The sequence below is a fragment of the Puma concolor genome, chromosome B1, assembly GCF_028749965.1.
Source record: "Puma concolor isolate L17-30 chromosome B1, mPumCon1.1.hap2, whole genome shotgun sequence".
Lineage (NCBI taxonomy): Eukaryota > Metazoa > Chordata > Mammalia > Carnivora > Felidae > Puma > Puma concolor.
The window spans coordinates 150503977-150515033 of record NC_141670.1 but is presented as its reverse complement, the minus strand read 5'-3'; the positions used below and the strand labels follow the sequence as shown (position 1 = coordinate 150515033).

The following is an 11057-nucleotide window of genomic DNA, read 5'->3' as shown; positions in this document are numbered from 1 at the left end:
ACTGAGCCACCCAGGTACCCCCAAGCAATGACAGTTCTAAAGAGGTAGAGTTTAGGTTGAGAAAATCATTTTCTAGTGACATGACCTTATCCATTACTTAATTTGCTCTCATCTAAAAAGCTCGTAAGTGAAGTGCTTTGGGAAATAAGGAAGTCTAGGTAAAACATTGTGTACACATGAGACCATTTCATTTTCCTTTCTTATTTTAACTCTCCCTTTTGTGTTCCTTGCAATCAGATGATTGCTGCCGGTATAAATTTCCACTTTATTGAAGCACATACGTTAATGTTTTTCCCCCACAGAAATCTACAATGAAATTCCTGGTCTTGATTAGTATTTTGAGTGTGCTCATGCAAAGAACAGTAAGTAAAAGAAGAATACGAGTGAGACCTTACAACTGTTTTTCAAAAATGTCTGAGGAGGCAATTTGTGTATGGTGAGACCGTGTCTTAAGTTATAAATTCAGTAATGAAACGTGCATTGCTTTGACCTGAATATTTAAAAGGAATTTCTAAAAATCCATTTTCTCACCACTTATATTGTACAAATGTAAACAACTTACCACATTGAACCTTATAGTTCGTGGTGAAAGAAACACATGTTGTCGGCCCTGCTGAAGTTTCCCCTGGAAATTTGATTGTCCTTTGCCTCATCCCAGATGTCAACCATTATGAAGTCTGTGTAGATGCCCCCCTGGCTTGTTTGTAGCATTTTAGCATGTGTGTATATGGCACTTAAGGGGACCATTTATCGTGCATGTATATGGCACTTAAAAGGGGGTTTGTGAGGGTTTAATATTTTACATAAACAAGACATGCAATTGTATGTGTCTTTCTGCAACTTGCTTTTTTCCCCCAATCTTAATGTTGTTGAGACTTATCCACGTTGACCAATGGATCAATACTTTCACTTTAATTGATCGTTGTCATGCTAGATCAAAGATATAATGCATTATATCTGAGTAAAACATGGACTGTATTTCCTATATGATCCTATCAACTTGATGATCCTTATTCAAGGCCTTTGCAGGTATCTAAAAACATTGTGTTAATTATGTCTGCTATCAGCTAAAAAGTGGAGTATTCAATAAAATACAATAGGGTGTGTTCATCCATGTGTGTATTATATTTATATATGTGTGTGCGTAGTCAAAATCTTAATCCAAAATAGAAATTAAAAATTATCAGAGAAAATACTATTTTCTATCAGCATCACAATGCATTATCTTTTTTTTTTTTTTTTTTTTTTGAGAGAGAGAGAGAGTGTGAGGGGAGTAAGGAGAGAAGCATAGGGAAAGGGAGAGAGAGAATCTTAAGCAGGCTCCATGCCCAGGGTGGATCCCAGATAGGGGCTCGACATCACGACCCTGAGATCGCAACCTGAGTTTACATCAAGAGTTGTACACTTAACTGACTGAGCCACCCAGGTGTCCCGAGATAATCTTTTTTAATGACTACACAATGTAATTAATTATGAGACCCAGACAAGTGTATTTTGCTAACAATTTCTTCTGTAGCTTTTTTCAATATAAAATAACTATGTATTCTAATATAAAATATGCTAAAAATTAAAATATTAAAATAACTAAATGAAGTATACTACTTTTTGCTTTTTTTTTTTTAGTGGGGAAATGTTCAAGGCAACTATGATTCCCTCAGCGAAGAGGTAACATTTTAATATATTTACACTTAAAGATAACTCTTAGTTCTATATTTTCTAATACCACATTTGCAGCAACTAATTTCTTAACTCTCAGAGAAATCATTTTATGAAAACTGATGTACTATAGTTACTGTCAAAAGTTTAGGTGATATAATATTAATGCTATCTTCCTAAACTTTAAAAACTTTAATATAAATTCAGACAATAGAGTCTTTTGCATTTTTTTCCACAGAGTATTCCAATGCATTCATTTGGCACTCTGAAATAGGTTCATTCTAGTCCATTTGTTTCTTTTCTTTTCTTTTCTTTTCTTTTCTTTTCTTTTCTTTTCTTTTCTTTTCTTTTCTTTTCTTGAAACTAATCTCTACACTCAAAATGGGGCTCAAACTCACAACCCTGAGATCAAAAGTCGCATGTTCTACTGACTGAGCCAGCCAGGCACCTCCATTTGCTTCTTAATTAGAGTCCTTTACTTTTGATTGCGCTCTATGTAAGACAACATAATGTATAAATTCCTCCTATTTATGCACTTAAGTTTAAATCAGAGGGCAACATGAATGCTAAATCCTACCTGTGCGCTTTGACAGTTTTTTTCCTTGATTGAAATATCAATCTACCTATTTTTATAACTGGGTAATGGACCAATGGTACATCTTGTTTGGAAATATCTGAATTATATTTTAAGGTACATAGTAAAGTAGGACTTTAGTATTACTGTGTTGCCTGTGATGGAATATCTTTGTCATGTCATTAGTATTCAAATCTGGATAAGGAAATATATTCAGGTACAAAAATGATTACTTAGCTTAAAATGAAACTATGAAGTTACTGAAAAAATACTGTAAGAGATATAAAAGGATATAGACATTGTAAAGCAAGTATATGGACACTCTCCCTTTTAGTTACAGGAATCATTAGTGAATATCCTCATTTTATTTTTTTAATGTTTGTTTGTTTGTTTGTTTGTTTAGAGGGGTGTAGGGGCACAAAGAGAGGAAGAGAGAGAATCCCAAGTGGGCTGTCAACCCAGAGCCTGATGCAGGATCCCAGGAACGCGGGAGATCTTGACCTGAGCCGAAATCCAGTCTGATGTTCAACCGACTGAGCCACCTAGGTGCCCCTTTAAATGTCCTCATTTTAAAAAGAAATTTTGGGACCCCTGGGTGGCTCAGTTGGCTAAGCATCTGAGTCTTTGTTTGGCCTTAGGTTGTGATCTCAGAGTTTTGTGAGTTCAAGCCCTGCATCAGTGCAGAACCTGTTTGGGATTCTCCGTCTCTCCATCTCTCTGCCCTTCCCCCACTTGAACTGTCTCTGTCTCTCTCAAAATAAAAAACAAACTTCTAAAAATTTTTAAAAGAATAAGAAATTTCTATTCCAAGGATATGTTTGTAATCATACCACTATGATGTAATATGACCTGGAGTTTTGGAACATTCTGGAGAGGTATCAGAAGAGTCCAAAAATTCTCTAGGGAGGTGGGCATTTCTCTCCCCATAGGGATTTTCTTTTTTATCATCTGCCACCTTCTGGAAAACTACAGAGTGGGAGTTTTTATTCTGCCTACCCATTGCCCCATAGAATATGTAGAGGCATTGGAGTATGTCAGGAAAACCTATATAGGAATGTGAGCATGTTTTCATGTCAGAAAGAACTGGTAGCAATACTTCTGATAAGCACTGAAAGAATATATTCAAAACTCTGTCACAAAACCAAAATAAGCAAGCCTTCAGTCAGAATGTTATTTTCGCCAACAGAAACATTTTCCTTCTCCTTTGTGTATTTTATCTTTAGATTTTAAGTGATATTGACTTTAATGTTGATCAGTTTGAACGCCAGCCTCTAGAAGAAAATCTGCCTTATTCTCTGGAAGATGATGGATCTCAAAATTTTGTACCCATTTAAAGAACACAAGGTAACTTCATATTCATCTGTGAATGTAATAGATCTCCTCTGAAATGATTTTTGGCAAAGTAAATAAACTCAAACAGAATATGTGTGATAGGAATAGAATTTTCAGAATACAAAATATGAATGTTATGATGCTAGTGTCTGGCCAAGTCAGTCTATATCCCTGGATCAACATTTTGTAGGAGGAAAATACAAGCGAAATATTGACTTTCTGTGTGCCTTGTTTTCCTCATCTGTAAAATAAGAATCATACTGGTACTGACCCATAGAGTTATGAGTACCATATGAGATGAAGTATACATAGCAAGCAAGTCATAAACATAAATATTATTGCTCCAAGATTTTTTAAGTAAGCATTTTTTCCTGAAATAAGCTCTTTGCAAAATAAATAAAACCATAAGAAAGATCAGTAAGTTTAGAAGAATATTGATTTCTTTCCTAAGCCTTTAACCCATAAATACCAAATTACAGATTCAGCATACTTCCAGATACATCTTAATACCAAACTACAATTCTCCTTTTCAGCAGATATAATCTCTTCAAAGCAAGTATTGATTTCCTACCATTTCCCAAGTATTCTCCTTGGAACTACCATTTGATATATAATTCCTACAACAATCATTTGTATTGTTGTCTCATTTTATTGATAAGCCCACTAAAGCCCAGATGGCTAATTTGCCTGAAATTGCATTGTTTAGTGGGCAACAGAGAACCCACACAAACTGCTTTTGGTTTGTTTATTCTTGATAGATGCAAATTCTTCCCTTTAGTCACTAATATTGTGGAATAAAAATGAAAAGATTATATTTGCAATAAATAAACAACATTCTGGGACATCTGGGTGGCTCAGTAGGTTAAGCGACGAATGTTGGTTTGGGCTTAGGTCACGATCTCACAGCTCTTGAGGTCATGTCCTGCATCATGCCGTGTGCTGACAGCAAGGAGCCTGCTTGGGATTCTCTGTCGACTTTTCTCTCTATCCTTCCCCTGCTTACTCCCTCTTTCTCTCTCTCAAAACAAATAGACATTTAAAAATAAAATAAGTTCTATTTAAAACTGTAAATGGGATTCCATGATTATTAGTCATGTTATATTTCAAAAATAATATATGTTTATGTCATGTGTGTATTGAATATACCATTATTTAGATGTAAATTAAGTCACTGTATTATTTGTAACAGGCTCATCATGCTATGGTAACAACTCCTGAAAATATTAGTGTCTTACATAATAGAAGATTATTTCTTCCTCACTCACATCACATTCTGATACTACCTCTAGAACACATGGCCTCCAAAACCCAGACGTCAGAGTAAGACAGAGTGGAGGCAAAATGCCCATTCTTAATTGCCACAACCAGGAATGGCACATGTAACTTCTTAGAATCCACTGGTCAGAACTAGACATGCATTTCTATCCATCCTGCAATGAAGCCAAAAACAGGAGAAATAGAGCATTTACTCTCTTTGCAACAATAACAGTGTCTGATAGTGATGTAGTAGTAGAGTGAATATGTGGGGAAAGAAGAATTTGAAGGACAGTCAAGTGAAATTATGCAACTCTTATATTTTGAGTTACTAACACCAAATAATATTTTATCTTCAGATATGGGTCTTTGAAACATCTCCTTCCTGAACATCGATGTATATACTTCATCTAACAAATCAAATTCTTACTCTATGTTCTATACACATGAGTTTGGTTCTACTATGATGGCATCTGTGGATTATATCATGTCTACCAAAGGAAATGGATAACAACAGCTCTGGAATTTGAATTTCTTTACTTTCACTAATAAATCTCTCTTGCAAGCATACAATTTGTTGACATGTTTATTTAATTTCCAGAGGATTTACCTACAGCAGTCAAGGTTATTATTAGTAGCTTGGCTTGCCCTTAATGTCACCATTTGTTTTTATCATACGTGTATCACATACGGTGTCACACCCTTTACCACTCTCTAAGTGTAGCTCATTTCTTCTGCAAAACAAAAGACCCAACAATAGCAAATCATAGACTAAGTAACATATCTAAAGGAATAAGACCCCACCATGATATTCTCTAAGCTCTGCTCCAAAGATATCCATTAAGTAAATAGCTTTTCACTCTCCTTTGTGCCAGGAGCTATTCTAGATACTGGAAACATAGGTGTGAACTAAAATAGCAAGGAGCCAACTCTCACTGAAACTACATTACAGTGGCACTAAGCAGAAGATAAATAAATAAGAATTTATTTCATTCGAAGAAATTAGGATAAAACAGATGCTAGAAAACTAGAACATGGTCCTTTGACAGGGAGTTTTGGAAGATTTCAAAATACTTTGACACAAAAATTTAAGCATTGTTAATAATACACTTTTGTGTAGGAGCACATTATCTGGATCTTCTCAGTGAATCAGAGAGAAATGTTTAATTGGATACCTCTTAAGATTCTCTTTGTCATATATGATATATATAAAAAATGTTAATGTCTCCTGGGTCATTCAGTATGCAAAATACAGTAAATCTCCGTAATTTTTATCCATTTGCCAGAAAACTACCTTCACTTCATTCCTTATTTATTTATTTATTCAGTGAATATTTTTGAGTGTCTGTTACACACCATGCATGTAATAGAGGTGCTGGAGATAATCATCTATGGCAGTAAAACAAAGTTCTTTTCCTTATGCACCTTATATTCTGGAGGTGCACTCGGGCAACAAACAAGTAATTTGCAATAAAATGTATGTATTTTTAAAACCTATGAAGAAAAAAACATAAAACAAGTTAAGCTGGCACAGAGCCTGTATAATTTTGGAAGTCAAAGAGAGCTTCCTTGAGCAGGTGAGGGTTGGGCAGAGAGCTGGATGGAGGGGAGAAGTAAGTCATATACAACTCTAGGAGAATACTCCATCAAGAGAGAACTGAAAGTACAAATGCTCCAAAGTAAGAAACAGCCAGCTAAGCTCAGAAAAAAGCCAGAACACTAGCGTGGCTAGAGCAGTGAACAGGAGAAAGAAAAGCAAAAGATAATGTGACAGAGAGGTATACACGTGCTGCATTTTAGTCTGACTTACAATCAGAAAGCATTAGAGTGCTTTTAGCAGAGTAGTGTCATGATTTGATGTTTACTTTAAAAATTACTTATTGGGGCCCCTGGGTGGCTCAGTTGGTTAAGCGTCTGACTTAAGCAGGTCATGATCTGGAGTGTTGTGAGTTCAAGCCCCGCATCTGGCTCTGTGCTGACAGCTCAGAGCCTGGAGCTTGCTTCACATTCTGTGTCTCTCCTTCTCTCTGCCCCTCCCATATTCATGCTCTCTCTCTCTCTGTTTCTCAATAATAAATAAACGTTAAAGTTTTTTTTTAATTACTTCCGCTGCTGGGTGGACATCAGATTCTCTCCTGGAGGGATAAGGGTGAAACAAAGACCAGTTCCACAGTTACTGCAACAGTCTAGTGGAAGATTCTGATGGTTTGGCCTTGGATGGTAGCAGGTGAGATTATAAAAATGGAGATGGTGAAAATGAGAAGGCAGAGAAAGAATATTAGCTAATGGATTAGGTTTGGGGTGGGAGAAAAAGAGATTAAAATCCATTCTGATCGTGTGAAATAGGTGATGCTAGCAGACACTCAAGTAGAGATGTGGAATATGTAGCTGAATATGTGTATGGTTCTTAGGGAAGAACAGTGAAAAGTTCTATTCAAATAAAATTGTATTAGGTATATGATCTAGATTGGTACTTCTTAAGCCACCTTTTGGTGAACTTTGTTACAACTCTATAATGAAATAAGGATGCATCCAGATGCAAATCAACACACTGCTTCCTAAATTTGAATCCACTGACATCAGAGACCTTGTACTTCCATAACAAACTTTTAGCCTAAACTCCAACCAAATTCCCTAATCATGACTGAGCATGGTGGGAAGTAATAAATATTATCAATAACAACATCTTGTCTCTTCTATAATCTCCAGCTGTCTCTATCAATCCTTTCCCACTTCATTCTCACTGACCCTGCCTCAGTTCTTCTCACTGAAAGGGACCTATTAGTAGCTCTCCCTGATTTCATTCTCCTTTCCACACACTTCTCTTTATCCCACTCAGTCCCTCCAGAATGGCCCTTCTCTCTTCAATCTACTCTCCATTGATGGGAAGGGATCTTTCTAACAAAAACTTAAATACATTTGCAATTTTTGCATTAAAATGTTTACAGTAACTCTTGACTGCATTCTTAGGCTTTTATTTACGCTTGTCCCTATCTTCTCCCTTACATTTTATGGTCTAACTCTCTTCAAACTGATCTTTACTTTCAATGCAGTCATAAACAAAATCCCATTGGGGTTCTTTGGGTAGAACTTGATTAACGTATTTATTTTTAAAATTTATATGGAAACACACAACATAGAGTAGCTGAAACAAGTTTGAAAAAGGAAAACAAAATAGAGAATGTATATTAGCAAATTTTAAGCATATTATATAAGGCAATATGTGAATATGTAAAGATACCATGGAATAAAACAGACTCCAAAAATAGGCCCACATATATCTTGTCATTTAATCATTGACAAAGTATTGATTTTCATAAGAAAAGATGAATGTTTTAATTAATAGATGATGTTGAAAGGAATGGATATCTGCATGAAAAAAATAAACACTGTCTTCTACCTCACAACACATAAAAATTAATTTGCATTATATCATAACCTTAAAGTCAGGCTAAAAGATAAAGCTTCTGGAAGAAGACATAGAAGCTATTCTTGACCTTGGGTAGGGTAAAGATTTCTTGGACAAAATGAGTAAAGCACAAACAACAAACTTGACATACTGGAATCCACTTAAAAGGGCAAAAAGACTTTTCATTAAATATCATCATTAAGAACATGAAAACTCAAACCATATATCAGGAAGAAAAAATATATGAATATATATCAGTAAATATAAATCAATATTTATGAATATAAATTTTTTTTTTTTTTTTTTTATTTATATATGAAATTTATTGTCAAATTGGTTTCCATACAACACCCAGTGCTCATCCCAAAAGGTGCCCTCCTCAGTACCCATCACCCACCCTCTCCTCCCTCCCACCCCCCATCAACCCTTAGTTTGTTCTCAGTTCTCAACAGTCTCTTATGCTTTGGCTCTCTCCCACTCTAACCTCTTTTTTTTTTTTTTTGTTCCCCTCCCCCATGGGTTTCTCTTAAGTTTCTCAGGATCCACATAAGAGTGAAACCATATGGTATCTGTCTTTCTCTGTATGGCTTATTTCACTTAGCATCACACTCTCCAGTGCCATCCACGTTGCTACAAAAGGCCATATTTCATTTTTTCTCATTGCCACGTAGTACTCCATTGTGTATATAAACCACAATTTCTTTATCCATTCATCAGTTGATGGACATTTAGGCTCTTTCCATAATTTGGCTATTGTTGAGAGTGCTGCTATGAACATTGGGGTACAAGTGCCCCTATGCATCAGTTCTCCTGTGTCCCTTGGATAAATTCCTAGCAGTGCTATTGCTGGGTCATAGGGTAGGTCTATTTTTAATTTTCTGAGGAACCTCCACACTGCTTTCCAGAGCGGCTGCACCAATTTGCATTCCCACCAACAGTGCAAGAGGGTTCCCGTTTTTCCACATCCTCTCCAGCATCTATAGTCTCCTGATTTGTTCATTTTGGCCACTCTGACTGGCGTGAGGTGATATCTGAGTGTGGTTTTGATTTGTATTTCCCTGATAAGGAGCGACGCTGAACATCTTTTCATGTGCCTGTTGGCCATCCGGATGTCTTCTTTAGAGAAGTGTCTATTCATGTTTTCTGCCCATTTCTTCACTGGGTTATTTGCTTTTCGGGTGTGGAGTTTGCTGAGCTCTTTATAGATTTTGGATACTAGCCCTTTGTCCGATATGTCATTTGCAAATATCTTTTCCCATTCCGTTGGTTGCCTTTTAGTTTTGTTGGTTGTTTCCTTTGCTGTGCAGAAGCTTTTGATCTTCATAAGGTCCCAGTAATTCACTTTTGCTTTTAATTCCCTTGCCTTTGGGGATGTGTCGAGTAAGAGATTGCTACGGCTGAGGTCAGAGATATGAATATAAATTTATATAAACCTATGTTTACATAAATATATAATACACACATATACATACATATATAGTGTATAAAAGAAAGACCTTATTTCTAGTATAGATATACTATCTATGGTTATAAATCAATAAGAAAATGACAAAGAGACCAATAAAATAGGCACAATATGTAAACTGCCATTTCTCAAAATAATATAAATAAATAGAAAATAAATTTATGAAAAGTTAATTAACATCCTTTCTTACCATAGAAATGTTTACTTTTCCCTTAGACCTTAATCCCTACATGGCTTAATATATTTCATTTTCTGAACCATCTGATACCCTTTCCTGAGACCCTTCCAGTATACCCTATGAAACTCATGGTCAGTCACCAGCAAATCCACTGTGTTCCAAATCTCTTCTATGCATTTTATTTTATCTCTTGATCTGAATGAAACCTAGATATCAAGTTTATCATTCCTAAGGATGACATCATTGAAATAACAATTTAAAGACCTAAATAAATGAAAAGATATCCCATGTTCATGGATCAGATGACAATATTTTAAGATGGTAACACTCCTGAAATTGATGTATAGATTCAGTGTAATTATTCTCATAATCCCAGAAAAATTGTCCTTTTTGGAAAAATTGGCAAGACGATTCTAAAATTCATGTGTAAATGCAAGGGATCTTGAATAGCTAAAACAATCTTGTGAAAGAACAGTTAGCTCACACTTCCCAATTCCAAAGTTTACTACAAAGCTAATCAACACAGCATGGCACTGACATAAAGATAAACAGATAGACTAACAGACTAGAATTGAGAGTCCAGAAATAAGGTCTTACATTCATAGCCAATTGGTTTCCAATATATCTGCCAAGAAAATTCAATGGAGGAAAGAATAGGGTGGGAGTTTTTATCCTGCCTGCCCATTATCCACAACAAATCTCTAAAGGGTTGATAAGGGTAACCTTTCAGCCTTCATAGCAGAGGGCATTGGTACCAGTATCACCAATGAGCAAAGATAGAATTTATTTGAGGATCTAGAATTAAAATCAGCAAAACATGTGAAAGAATGTTATTCTACTCATCAGCATAGATATTATACTTCTTTCTATCATTTCCTTAGTACTTAAATAAAAATGAACATGATCAGAGTGATAATCGTATTGAACACCTGACTATAAAACAGACTCTCCCTGATGTTCTGGTAATCCGATATACTTCGGATTTAGGCTCACCATTAACAGATACAAGGTAACTTATGACTTATTTCTGATTATATAAAAATAGGTTCTAAGTTGTTTTGCTTTTAAATATTTAATAAACTCAGATTAAATATGTGTAAATATTTGTGCGCAGTGTATTGGTTTAATGATTATATGGTATGGATGCTGGAATCAGATAAAATAGGTTCAAATCCCAGGTTCAGTAAAT

At 35.4% G+C, this 11057-nt stretch overlaps 1 long non-coding RNA gene across 1 annotated transcript; it reads left to right on the top strand.

Annotated features, from left to right (window-relative positions):
* Positions 1-299: 299 nt before the first annotated feature.
* Positions 300-3549, top strand: LOC147581947 (uncharacterized). Its single transcript, XR_015249796.1, has 3 exons — positions 300-362; positions 1624-1665; positions 3454-3549. It is a non-coding gene; the product is annotated as an uncharacterized LOC147581947 (long non-coding RNA).
* Positions 3550-11057: the final 7508 nt, after the last annotated feature.